General features: G+C 39.0%; 1 pseudogene; it reads left to right on the forward strand.

The window, feature by feature from the left end:
• The first annotated feature begins 11,117 nt into the window (after nt 1-11,117).
• LOC134390198 (mortality factor 4-like protein 2) lies at nt 11,118-12,023 on the forward strand (annotated as a pseudogene).
• The last annotated feature ends 2,405 nt before the right edge of the window (nt 12,024-14,428 follow it).

Raw genomic sequence — 14,428 nt, forward strand, 5'->3', positions numbered from 1 at the left:
AAGTTAGAGTAACAGGAGGACACAAAGCCTCAGAATAACATATCTCCCCAGGATGCCAGTTATTCCTGAGAATTAGGGGAGGAAAACGTTTTTGCATTTAATCAAAGCAGATATATTTTGGGTGGGAATAAAAAATTCAAATGAGTTTTCAGGGTAAATTGTGAGGCGGCAAAGAAATTTGTCTTTGCCATGGATCACATTGCACCATGACTTGAGTGTCTTAGGGAAAGGGATGGGTGTACTCTTTTGGCTCCTTGAGATACTTTGAGAATATTTGAAAGACACTTCAGCCACCTGCTTCGTGTGGAATGCCTTCCTCTGTACTAGCTCTGTGAGACAAGCGTGACTGTGCATGAAATTCTGTATTACTCTTTATAGAAGAGGCATTTCACACTTTTGCTCTTGATTGAAGTTCCCTTCTACACATTTCTTTGTGTGCATATATGTTGGTTTTCCAAGGGGAGTTAAATTATTGAAGTCCCTACTATAAATCTATTTATTTATGTAATACTAGGGAATACAGGCTTCTTTGTAAGTTGTATTATGTAGATTAGTCATCCTTGAAGTGGAATAAAAGAAACTGAAACTCCTATTTCCCGCCCAGCTGGGCTCCATGGGATGGCCCTGCATGGTGGGCGTGCAGGAGAGAATGCTGAGATGGGGGTGGGCTTGAGGTGCAGATGGGCTGCACAGGTGGTGTCAAGCTGTGCTAGCCTGGTGCACTCTCCTCTTCCCTCCCTGTAGAGAAGCAACCACCACGAGAAGATCTCCCACAAGAGAGTAAGGAAGACCTTAGTATTCAGGGAACTGCAGCGCTCAGCAACTTGGATCAGCCCACAACTGATGACACAGGAGCCTCAGAGGTATCACAGAAGCCAGATACTGAGAACAACTTAGACCCAGGTAAAACATGCTCATTTTTCTACACGAAGCAGAGGCACGTCATAGAGAAAATGTTCTAGGAGATTTGTAGTCAAAGGTGGGAAATAGAGGGGAAGATAATGCAGATACATAAGAGGTGTGTGTGTGTGTGTGTTTTTTTTAAGAGATCCCAGAGCTAATTGAGAGAAAGGCAGGAGTTTAAAAATATGGTGTGAGGAAAGTCAAGACAGACTGGTTGGGCTCCCTCACCTCGTACCTGGCTGACCACAAGAGCATGTCTGTTGTAAATACGTTAACTGCACATGTGCGCCAAAGTGTTCCTTGGCTATCTGACTCGCACCCATGTGTTACTTGGCTATCTGACTCTAGTATAAAAGACAATGGCTCTGATCCATGAGGGGCTGAGCTCGCATCTGAATAAAGCATGTCATCCTTGCCAATGGCTCCCAGGATCTTTCCAATTACCTAGCTCATGACCTGCATATGAGGGGTCTGTGCCCTGTCTGCACAGGATGGGTTTGAAGGATCTGTGACTCAGTCTAGCAGGTGGAAAATAAAAAATAGGAGAGGCCAGGGGCCATAACTAACCTACAAACCAATGTTTGGCTATCACTAACCTGTGTAGATCATTTTAATCTAAAGTATTATTCTTAAAAGGACTTATACTCTCAAATAGTAGTTTTCAACCAAAACAATAGCATCAGAAACTCTGGTGATGGCAACCAGCAGTCTGTGTCTAACAAGCCCTTCAGCAAGTTCTTGCCTGATGCTAGTTAGAGTTTGAGAACCACTACTCTAAACCTCAAGAATTCTGTGGTTTTTTTCCCACCTTAACCCCCTTTTCCATAAATAGGATACAATGTAGTACAGTTCTTTTTCTGATTTGCTACCTAGACATGGTAAAACCAAAAAAAAAAAAAAAAAAAAACAGGACAAACTTTAAAATACAGGGAAGGGTCCAGCTATCTGTATACTATGTGCTCATAGGAAGTAGTCAGAACTTTGCAGCATGTGACAGTCCGTTGTAGGCTGTCATTTGTCATTGCAGCACACAGTAAACTTCCAGTGGGAGATGAGAAAGTTTAAAATATTTTTTTAAAAACTCAATAATGGTATCAACAGCTAATGCTTGCATAGCTCACATTTAACCAGTGAATCAGAGAACAGCTGATTGTGTTATTTTGTCTGTCCAGTACGGGGGCATGATGACATTGTTACTGTTTTTTGTGTTTTTAGAGTTTCTGATCTCTGAGCACAGGTGCAGCATTACCCAGTGACACTGCAGGGCTGGGAAGCACTGGGCTGACACCTGCCCACCCCTGGCACACACACAAAGTATAGGAGGTCACAGCAGGGAAAGGAATAAAGCTAATTTGCAAAGGAATGACATCACAGAGGCCCCCCCCCATGTTCCAGAGAACATTGCATTCATATATAATACTCTCTACTTCTAAACTTGTTTAACTCAAAATGTTCTGCTGCTGAAGATGAGCTATGCACATTAAAACTTGTTACTCTCTTGCTCCGAAACTTTCAGGATTACGCAAAGTTCTGCTTCCAGAGTTAACAAATACTTTGCCCTATCTTTTATGTCCCACCACAAAATAACATCATTAACCTTCACAGGCAAGTCTTCCTAAATGCGTCTCCGTGCATTGCAGGCACTGAGGTGCTGACTTGATTGGGAAAACTTCACCAGAGGTTTCATAGATCCATAGTGGGTGGAACCTTCAGGTTGGGAGGGACCTTAGAGGCAACTAGTCCTACCCCTCACTAATTGATCAGCATTTTGGACTCCTAGCTGTTTGTAAGACATGCCCCAGGCTCATATAACACATACTGAATCCCACGCCCCCACCGCCTCCTCACGTGGAGATACTTTCAGGTGTAAGTATCTACCACTTCCTCAGAGGCCTGAGGCAGTTCTCTGCCCTGTAAGCGATTCCCTTTGGTCTCTCTTGGTATTTACCCTCTTCTCTTTATGGAGCTGCCATTCATTCACAGAGAGGATACTTACTGCACACCTGCCGGGTGCCAGACCCTGTGGTGAGCACGAGTGCATTCTGCCTACATCTGCAAGCCAGGACGCACTCTTTTTCACTCCTCGTTTTTCTGAAGTTTTTACTAATTTGCTTCACCAGCACTAAACAAATGTTTGTTGAATGTGACTGTCTATATGGAGAAAGCTTAAAATTCTTGTTTTTCTCAATTCCCATGAGTAAATACTCCTATTGTTCCCGTAGTGGTTGTGTTGCCAGGGAGGTGATGGGGGACTGGTGGGTGTAGGGTGGGTTGGAGATTGTAAAGCTACACAACTATGCCAGTTGTTGGGTTAAGGCAATAGCTACACTAATTGTATGGCTAGGCATTTCCTAATTAAAGCAAAAACATTTCATTATTTTAGTTATACTAAGTTTCCATTTTGTATTGTCAAGGCTAGGGCTCAGACCATTCAAACCCATTGTACAGACTGGATCATAGACCCCTCACATGCAGGTCCATGCTAGGTAATTGGGAAAGATGCCAGGAGCCATTGGCAGATGACACGAGCTCAGTCCTCAGCAGTAGCAGTAGCAGCTTACAGCAGCAGCGGCGGTCGCCTCTCAGGGCATCCCAGGGGCACTGGCAGCAACAGCCTCCAGCAGCAGTAGCGGCCTCCCCCTGGCCCCGCAGGGGCATTCCGGGTTGGGGGCCCCCGTGGATCAGAGCCTCTTGTCCTTTATACTTATGTCCATAACCCAGGACACCTGGATGCACATATGCAATTACATTGGACAATAACCAAGGAATACCTGGGTGCACGTGCATATTTACATCAAATGCTCAGCAAGATTCTGAACATTTGAGGGGCCCTGAACATTTTCGTATATTTTCCCAACGGAGATATGTTCATTTTATAATTAAAGGGTTCGAAGGCTCCAATGGGGATTCTAAAGATTTTTCCTCTGTGCAATTGTCTTTAGGAGAAACACTTACTCAAGGCACAGTGACTAATACTTACTGCATACTCAGTAAATATTTAAACTGAAGAGAATCCTTATTCTAAAGTGTAAAATAAAATACTTGTTTTTCCCTCAATTTAGGGGAAAAACAATAGAAGGCACTAACAATAGAAGGCACTCCTGTCACTGCTGTTGATGCAAGAAAGCAACTAGAGACAAATGCTGAAGAGCCAGCAAGTGTTAATCCTTTGAAAAACACAATTCTTTCACTATTTTCATACATGGATTTATTTAACTAAGAGAGCAAGTTTGATACATACAGTTTCTTATAAACACAGTAGAATGTTGATTCTTACAGTTTTTAAGTTGATTTTGAGCATGAGCTGAAGACCTTAAAATATCTTTATGAAAATGCTACTGATCCTTTGAAGATAGCCCCTGAAATGAGCCATAGGTGTATGGCTTTGATGGGTTCCTAGTTCAGCACAAGAGGAGGATTTGCTGCTTGCCAGGGCTGGGCACACATGTAAGAAATGGTTCTTCCCCTCAGGGATCTTTCAGTCTCGCTGGGAGATAAAGACAATCACTTGAAACATAATATGATACAGGCAGAAAGAAGTATTTACCTGAAGGTAGAACAGTATATTGAATAAATTGGATCATTGTGGTGGGACGATGCTGAGACAGGCTTGAAGCAGAGTCAAATGGCAGTTTGACATGTAGTTTGTGGTTGAACAGAAGGGCTGGGGGGGGGGGGAGACGGGGGCAGCATTCAGCCAGACAGGAAATTACATGTTCAGAGAAATGGAGGCCTGAAGACGAGGTTACTTGATCAAGCCAGGGGAACGTGGGTGGTTGGTGGTGGTAGTGTGTGGGACCAGAGGGGGATGGTCTGTGAAGGGAGGCAGGGTGAGTCATGTGTGCCGTGAAGAGTGGCATTAGGCCACTCATTTTAAGTGGGAAAGGGATTGGTCAGATGTGTTTCTTAGAAATAGTCATTTTGGCAGAATGTTTATTCAGATTGATCTTTCTGAAGAGAGTCATGACCCAAATGAGGCATTTAATCTGTTTAGAAGTTTATCTAAGCTTTTTAGGATTTAGCTCCCCCTTGTGGTATTTGCGGAAATTGGACATTTCTTTAGAAAATTATGGAAATGTACAAGCTTTCAGAAGTTGAAGGCTAAGTTGCCTTTAGGGCTGTGGAGAAAGTATCCTTTTCAACAAATGTACAGTATTTTCCTCTAGGTTTTATTATTGCAAGATATCTATAGGGAAGAGGGTTTTTGTTTTTTGTAGTTGCTGTTATCGTTCTATAAAATGCATGGGTTTTGAACCAGGATGATCTGGTTTCCAATCCCAAAGCCATCATTTAGAAGTTTGGTCAAATCACGAAACTTTGAATCTCAGCTTCCTCATCTGATAAATGAAGACAAACCCTACAGCAGTTGTTGTGCAAACTCAATGATTAGACAATGTTAAGTGTGGTGCAGTGCCTGGAATTTCATAGGATCCCGTTCTCCACCTGATTCCCACTTGCAGGGCTAGAGGGCAGTGTAAAAACATTGAATACCTGGGGAATTCAGGAGAAAGACCACCAAGATGGGAAAGATGGAGAAAATAATCAAACCATTTTTCAATTTTCTCCATGGTCGTGGTGGTAGCAGCTGCCTGGATGAAGGTGTGTGTGATCCATGCAGTTAGCATGATGAAATCTTCAGTGATGGAGGCAGTCTCAGAACTCAGAATTTAATTATCAGAATGAATCGTCATCACTTGAAAAAGTTATCCACCTCCAGATGTGGGGAAGATTCTTTTTTATTGTATGTCTAGATATGAACAGTGCCCTCTTGTAGGCCTGTGTGACACGATGCGTTGTAGGACACGTCTGTGATTGGTTGTGACAAGGGAAGACACAGCCATGAATCGTAAGATAGAAGTGCTGGCTCCGTGTTACAGATGCTGATGTGAAAGGGATTGTCAAAAAAGGATTTTGATGGCCCAATATGTACAAGACATTGTGCTAGTAACAAAAGATTCCAAGAGGTATAAAGCATAGTTCTGATTTTTGAAAGGCTTAAGAAAATGTCTTAGCAAATATCTACAAAAACCGGGAAATGTGAAGAATATGGGAAATAGTTTATCTTAAATGTCCAATAGATCATGTAGATAATTACTCGACAGGGCTTAGGGAGTAATGGGATGCTGATGTGATTGGGAAACCTGCACCAGAGGTCAGATTCATTGATCAATATTTAGTAAAACCTTATGTAAGAGGTCTCAGAAGGCTACTAGTCCAACTTCTCACTAGTTGCAGTTATTTCTTCTACTCCAGCCCTGACAAGTGATTTTTAGTTCTGTGCATCATCAGTTCCTGGTAGAGCCACCTACATTCCAAGGCTACGCACTCCTCTGCTGGCTAGTTCATTCTTATATTGACTCCAAATTTTCTTCCACATGATTTCCTCTTTAGAATCTAATTCCCTTTTTACATAGTGAACCCTTAAACATTTGAAGTTATGTCTTAATTCTTTTAGCATCTTATCATGGGACATTTCAAACATGCTAAAGCAGAGAAGCCATGGGCCCATCATCCAACTTAACAATAATTCCTTAATATCACCCAATATTTGGCATATTTAAAATCCCTTTTCCTCCTTTTTTTCCTGCCTCCATTTTTTTTAACTTTGGTAAAATATACATAACATAAAATTTACTCTCTTAACCATTTTGAAGTGTGCAGCTAAGTGGTATTAAATATATTCATAATATTGGTAACCATCATGCTCTCCTTTTAAAAATTGTTCTTGTTCAAATTAGGATCCTTCTGAGGTCCTGGTGTTGTAATAGATTGATATGTATCTTAACTCAACTTTAATCACATATAAATTACATATAATTAAAATGTACCTATTGATATAAGTAATTACCCTACACAGGTATTGCTTAAAATTCAGCCCAGAACTGAAGAACCCCTTGCAGAAGTCTGAAACTCTGTTCCTTTGTAGTCCTATCTTTCTCTTGCCTTTCCCTGTGTATTTCAGGTACCTTAGTCTCCCCAAACTCCGATTGCTGCCTCCACAGTGGGATTGATGTATTCTGCCTGCGTTTTCCCTCCCTGCACTGAGGTCTAGAAAGTGCCTCCAGGGAGAAAGCTGGGTGGTCCCAGGGCTTGTCAATTTGTTTTCTTTATCTCAGGGATCACAGGTGTGCTGCCTGTTCTCTATCTGAAAAACAGTTGATTTCATATATTTTATCAAGTTTTCTAGTCACTTTCAGTCGGAGGATTGAAAGTAGTTAGGTGCAAATTCAATTTTGTTTGGCAAGAATCAGGAAACATTTAACATCTGGGTGTTACTCTTTTACTTTTTTTTTTTTCTGATGTCAATCATCATCGGTGACATTAACTAGACCTGTCACTATATTACAGGCTGCAAAATGATGATAGTCTCATTGTATTGTTCCTTCTTCATTTAAAGTCTGGGACAATTCTACAAAGAGAAACTACGATCAACTATTCTTTACACTGAGATTTGGTATGTATAGTTAAGGCAGGGTAATTTTTTTTTTTTCTTAACTTAAACGGTTTTCAAAACAATGAGTTGTCTTTCCAGCATTATCCAGTGATGCCCAAAAGGTGGTTTTGTTTGTTTTTTCTTATGTTTATTTTGTTGTTATGGATTTAAAAATATTTGGTGTGTTTCAGTCCAATCAAGGATATTGATCATTCTGAGTGATGCTCAATTTCTCTCATCTTTGGCTACTGCGAGACTCCTCAGCTTGGCTCTTGGGACCTGTTTTGTCACCATCTACTGGTCATTGTAACCTTCCTTGCCTCCTAGCATGACAAAGTGATCACAGCTCATCTTGTACATTTCCTACCAAGATCTTGAAGGAACTGTTTCTCTAAACAGCCCTTGTTCCTTTTAATGGATAATTGTATTTAGAGACTACATTCTGGTGCTGAGATTGCTTATTGCTTTTGAGTTGGCCATCATTTCTAGGCCTTTTCAGAGGACAAAGCTAGGAAATATGTGGGATTTTTTATGTGAATATTCATCAGAATGTCATATGGTTACTCCCAATCAAAATTCAGGATGCCAGAGAGATTTTTCTTTCATCTAACATTTGTTTTTCCTCTGATGATGGAAATCCCAGTTTTCAATGACATCAACATATATTTACCTTATTTTACAATAGTCATATGAGCATTAAAAATACACATATCAGCACTACCACAAACAGTAATTGATTGAAAATATTTTAAGACTGTTTAGCAGTTCCTTTGTCTTTAAGGTATATCCCACTAGGGTGACTTTGAAAAACACTCTTTTATGTGGTCTTGCTACCAACTTGATACATAGGTGGTTTCATTTTTCTTTCAAGTTTTAGAGCCTACTTTTAAAGGTTTTTGTTTGTTTGTTTAATAATTATCTAAGATGTTTACAGGATCCAAAGTCAGTTTGTAAAACAAGGTGTATTTGGAGAACTCTAGCTTTTGTCCCAGTCCCATTCAGTCTGTTCTAACCCTTCTCTATAGGTAACTTTTAAAATTAATTTTAAAATAAGCAAATGATTTCCATATCCAGCCATGATAGCTTTACAACTACTGGCTTTACCCTCCCAAATGAAACTACTAAAAAGAAAATACCAGGCAAAATAAATAACATAACATTTTTTCAGCCACTGGACATCAGGCAACAAAGGACAGTAATGTCTGAATGATAAGGAAAAAATGCTGTGAGTACAGTTGTCCCAGCTTACAGTGTTAAGAACGTTCCCAGGCTGTGGCACAGAAGGGAAGAACCAAGTGGAGCCAGTGGACACCCTGAGCTGAGAGAGTGGTCAGAGTCCATAGAGAAGAGGGCAGCTGGAATTCACAGGATGGAGAACCAGGAGGAGAGAGCTACATGCCGAGAAAACTCTGGAGATCCATTAAGAGTCCCCTTCATTCATCACAGTACTGATCAGCTCAAGAGTATGACAAAACTACTGGGAGTCCGAGCTGTGGGACACTTTTAAGCAACTAAATGTAACTGGAGAGTAGAGACAGTACCTATAAAGCTATCGTGGCTGGATATGGAATCCAACCTACATGTAACTGGGATCCCTGTAGAAGAGGAGACAAGAGGTATTCAGAAAAATATTTGAAGGAAAAATGGCTGAAAGACTTCCAAAATTTATGAAAACTATAAACCCATAGATCTAAGAAGCTCAATGAAACCCAAGCACAAGACGCATGAAGAAAACTACACCAAGGTTTATCATAATCAGATTGCTCAAAACAAGTGATAAAGAGCAATCTCAAAAACAGCCAAAGAAGAAAGACATTTTACATAGAGAGGAACTAAGATAAGGATTACTTTGGGTTTCTCGTCATAAACAAGGCATGAGAGAATACAGTGGAGTAATATCTTTAGTATATTTGAAGAACGATATTATTGACCTAAAGTATCATACCCAGCGAAATATCTTTCAAAACCAAAGTTGAGACAAAGAATATTACAACATCTAATAGTGGAAAGAATTCCGTAGCACACTTGCCATAAGAAATGTTAAAGGACATATGGGGCAGTCACCAAGAAAAAAGAAATGTTAAAGGAAGTTCTTTAGGCATAAGGGAAATAACAACAGATGGAAGTTATGGAGCTACACAAAGGAGTGAAGAATGCCGGAAATGAGGACCACATGGGTAAATATATAAAACCGTTTTCATATTATTTAAATATCAGTGTAAATGGGATTTAGAAAATACATAAAAGTAAAACATATGCCCATAGTATAAAGGTCAGAAGGGGGGAAAATGGTATTAACTATCATCAAGTGTTGCTTTGTGTTGCTTCGCCCCCACGGAATTGTCACCTCACTTCCCCTGGGTGACGGAGATGCAAAGGACTACTCAAAGCCCATCTCTACTGTGCAGTGAGAGGCCCCAAAGTGGTTAATCTCCCTTTGGGACCCTCAAGAGAGAGGCATCCCTTCCTTGGGAAATTAACACTGACATGGGGTTCTCTTCCTGCATTTATTTTCCAGACCAGGAAGTTACAGGAAGAGACATAGGTGGGGTTATAGTTTAACAGTATAGGCTGGTAACTTTCAGTGAAACAAGCCAGATGACATTCCAGTAGACAAGTAAATGGTCCTAGCAACAAGTTTGATCTTAGCAAACATTCCTTCTTAACAGCAATCTCTCAGTATCCTTACATAACCATCAGTAACTAGTCTGTCTTTTGAGCCAGCAAACTGCTGTGCCACAATCCCTATTTTGCAACAGAGAATTATACCCTGAGGAAAATTTCCTGTCCTTGCAAGGTCAATATTTGAAACTGCAAGGCTTTGGAAAACCAGGCCCTGTGAAGTATATATACTCTATATAGTATATTCCACAATCAAGTTCTTATTATAGACATGAAGTAGTGCAGTGTCATTTGAAGGAGGACTATGATTAAGTTAAAGATGTATATACTATAAACCCTAAAACAACCACAAAATAACAATACAGGAAGTTATAGCTACTAAGCCCACAAAGGAAATAAGTTAGAGTCTTTAAAAAGACTCAACTGATCCAAAGGAAGGCAGAATAAGAGGGAAAAGGGAACAGAGAACAAATGGGATAAATGGAAGAAAAGGTGATGCTGAGTTTAAACTTAACCATATCAATAATCACAGTAAGTGGAAATTGTCTAAATACCCCAATTAAAAGGCAGAGATTGTCAGGTTGGGTAAAGAAGCATGACTCAACTACATGTCTACCAGGATCACCCTTCAAATAAAAAAACATATCCCACACTCATCCTAGTCCATTGAAAGCTGGAGTGACTATATTAAACCAGACAAAGGAGATTCCAGAGCAAAGTATATTACCAGGGATAAAGAAAGTTATTTCTTTAAGGAGTCAGTGAATTAAGACAATATAACAATTCTAAATACTTGTGCTCCTAATAATAGACCTTCAAAATACATGAAGCAGGCTATGGCAGTTGTAGGAACAGCAGAGATCACACATCAGCTGCTGGGAAGAACTGGATTTCAGGTCACCATCAGAAAAGCTAAGTTTGTTGTACAGTAAGGATCAGATTGGATCTTGATTGCAGAACCGTCCCTGATTGCAGAATCTTGGATGATTTCACAAAAGTTCTTCAACTTTGCAGAACCTGCTTTCCTTTCCAGGTTATGTCTCCTACTTCACCCTTTGAGACCATCCCAGAAGATCTATAAGAGTCCATCTGGGAACTCACTAGGCGTTCTTGGGAGGAAAAAAAGGAAGATTGTTGGTTGGAATAAATACAGGGTTGAATGAGTTCCAGAAAGCAGGGTTCTCAAACTCATGGACAACAATTTGTGGAACAAAACAACTTCAAAAAACCAACTAGAAGCAACACTCAGAGAAGTAAGATGAGAGGGTCCTGTTCAGGAAAGAAGACAGCTGGTCCACAGCAGAAGAATCTTGAACCAGCTCTCCCAGGATGTTGGGGGGTCGCTCAGCAGACAACCTCCCTTCAGAATCCATTAGGAACACAAAAAAACAAACAAACAGAAGACTCCTGGAAATGGAGATGGTGGCAGTGCCAGCAAAGCACTTCAGCCCCCTCGGAAGAAAAGGGCCCATGCAGACCATACTGTTGAAAGTGAAGTGGTATTTAAGAACAGGATGGAAGTTAAAGTGAAGATTCTTGTAGAATTAAAACCATGGCTTGCTGAGGACTGGGACTTAGTTACAAGGCAGAAGCAGCTCTTTCAACTCCTAAGAGAAACATATATGCCATTCTGGAGGAGTATGTGAATTGCAAGAAATCACAGAGAAACATCAATAGTAATGAATACCCAGTTAATGAAATTGCTGCAGGAATAAAAGAATATTTCAACATGGTGTTGGGCACTCAGCTGCTTGACAAATTTGAGAGGCTCTAGTATGCTGCAATCCTCTCAGCTCACCCTGATGCACCAATGTCATAGTTTTACAGAGCGCTACACCTACTGAGATTATTTACAAGAATCGGAGCAATGTTGGCATATACACCCCTTGGTGAGAAGAGCCTTCTGTTATTGTTGGGCTATTTACATGATTTCCAAAAATATCTGGCAAGGAATTCCACAAGGATTGCAAGCTTTTTTTCTCATTTCAAAGTTGCTGCTAGTATATGCAGTAATACGCCAAAGAATAAACATTCAGTAAAACATTTTGTTGCCTACACTAGTTGACCATATTCCTTGAAGGCTGGTGGTTCTATCCCTTTGACACTACACAATTTTCTATATGTGTTAATGCTACTGACTTAATGTCCTGATCAATCATGCTTATTAATGCACGATTAATCCCAGTTACTACCCTGATTCCTAGTGCCAAATGATTCAACTTAATGTACATACTTGAAAACCCATGCATTTGTGCTCTTTTTTTTAAATGGTGCTTGAAGTGAAACAGCCCATCCTGTCTGCTAGTCCATCTATGCTGTTTCTTAGGTATACTATCTTTAAGTTGCTGAAGGATGGTGGTTTGTTTAATGGTTTTTGTATTTGATTCTAATGCACATTCTAACATGATAGAGGCAATGCATTATTGTGTAACCAAGCTTTTGGGGAAAAGTTGATATTTTAGGAATTGTATTTCAGATCTTCAATAAAATTTGTTTCTAAATTTCAAAGCAGCAAAAAACTAATATACATGAAGTAAAAATTGATAGAACTACCAGGAAAAAATGAATTTACAATTATAATTAGAGATTTCAATACTCACCTCTCAATAATTAATAGAACAGTAAGAATCTAGAAGGTGTGAACATCATCAACCATCTTATTACTATTGACATTTACAGAAGAGTGAAAAGCATATTCTTTTTAGTGTACATGGAGCTTTTACCAAAATAAACCCTATTCTGGCCATAAAACAGGTCTCAATAAATGTGAAAGGATTCAAAGCATACTAAGTACGTTCTGTGACCATAACAAAATTAAATTAGAAATCAATGAAAAAATCTGGAAAATCCTCAAATATTTGGAAACTAAATGATACACTTTAAATAACTTATGAGTTAAAGTCAATGGGGAAATTAGTATTTTGAGCTGAATGAGAGTGAAATCACAACATGTCAAATTTGTACAATGCCACTAAAGCACTGCTTGGAAATTTATAGCACTACCTATATTAGGTAAAAAGAAAATCTCAAATCAGTGACCTCAGTTTTCACCAAAGCAGACTAGAAAAAGAAGCATAAAGTGATTCCCAAGTAAGGAGAAGAAAAGAAATAATACAGATAAGAGCATAAGTCAATGGAATAGAAAACAAAAGGAACATAGAGAAAATCAATGAAACCAAAAGCTGGTTCTTTGAGAGTAATAAAATTGATCAACTTCTAGCCAAAGTGATCAGGAAAAGGAGAGGCGACACAGATTACCAATATCAGCAGTCACTGAGGAGCATCACCCTAGGTTCTACCGATATTCAATGATAACAAGGGAACGCTACGAACAACTTAGGCCAATTAACTTGACAATTTAGATGAAGGAATTCCATCTAATACACAAATTGGAAACGCTCACTCATGAAGAAATAGGCGACCTCAGTAACCTTGTAAGTATAAAAGAAATTGAATTCATACTTAAAAACTTTTCCACAAAGAAAACTCCAGCGCATATGGCTTCACTGGTAAATTCTATTAAACCTATAAGGAAGAAATAATACTAATTCTACACAAACTCTTCTAGAAAATTGAAGAACAGAAAATACTTCCTATCTAAGTGAAACCAGTGTTATGATATGAAAACAAGACAAACAAGAAAAAAAAACACAGACCAGTATCTCTCATGAACATAGGAACAAAAAGTCTAAACAAAATTTTAGCAGATCAAATTTAACAGTATATAAAAAGGAAAATACATTATGATCACATAGGTTTTATCCCAAGAATGCAAGTTTCATCTAACATTTGAAAAGTTACAGTTAGGTAGGAGGAATAAGTTCTACTGTTCCATTACACAGTAGGGTGACTCTAGTTAACAGTAATATATTATATATTTCAAAATAGCTAGAATTTGAATGCTCTCACCTCAAGGAAATGATAAATGTCTGAGGTGCTAATTATCATAATTTAATTACTACATACTTTATACATGTATTAAAACATCACACTGTGCTCCATAAATATGTACAAATGTGTCTAAATTAAAAATAAATTAATTAAACTGGCTAGCCAGTTAGTTCAGTTGGATAAAGCATGTTGTTATAACACTGAGGTCAAGGGTTCAGAGCCCTGTACCAAGCAGCTGCAAAAAAAAAAAAAAAAAAAAGACAAAACAAAATCAGTGTAATTCACCATGATGACAAACTTAGAAAAGACAATCCATATGTACAGCTCAATAGACACAGAAAAAGAATTTGAAAAAATAATCCAACATGCATTACTGCTGGAAAAAGAAAGTCAACAAACTAGGAATAGAAGAGAACTTAAATAGGCTCTATGAAAATCTTATGATAATATCATATTTAATGGTGAATGATTGAATGCTTTTTCCCACAATCAGAAAGCAAAACATGGATGTCTACTCTCATCACATCTATTAGACATCATGCTGAGGTTCAGTAAGGCAAGAGCCAGTACATTAAGGTA

The sequence above is a fragment of the Cynocephalus volans genome, chromosome 11 (assembly GCF_027409185.1).
Source record: "Cynocephalus volans isolate mCynVol1 chromosome 11, mCynVol1.pri, whole genome shotgun sequence".
Lineage (NCBI taxonomy): Eukaryota > Metazoa > Chordata > Mammalia > Dermoptera > Cynocephalidae > Cynocephalus > Cynocephalus volans.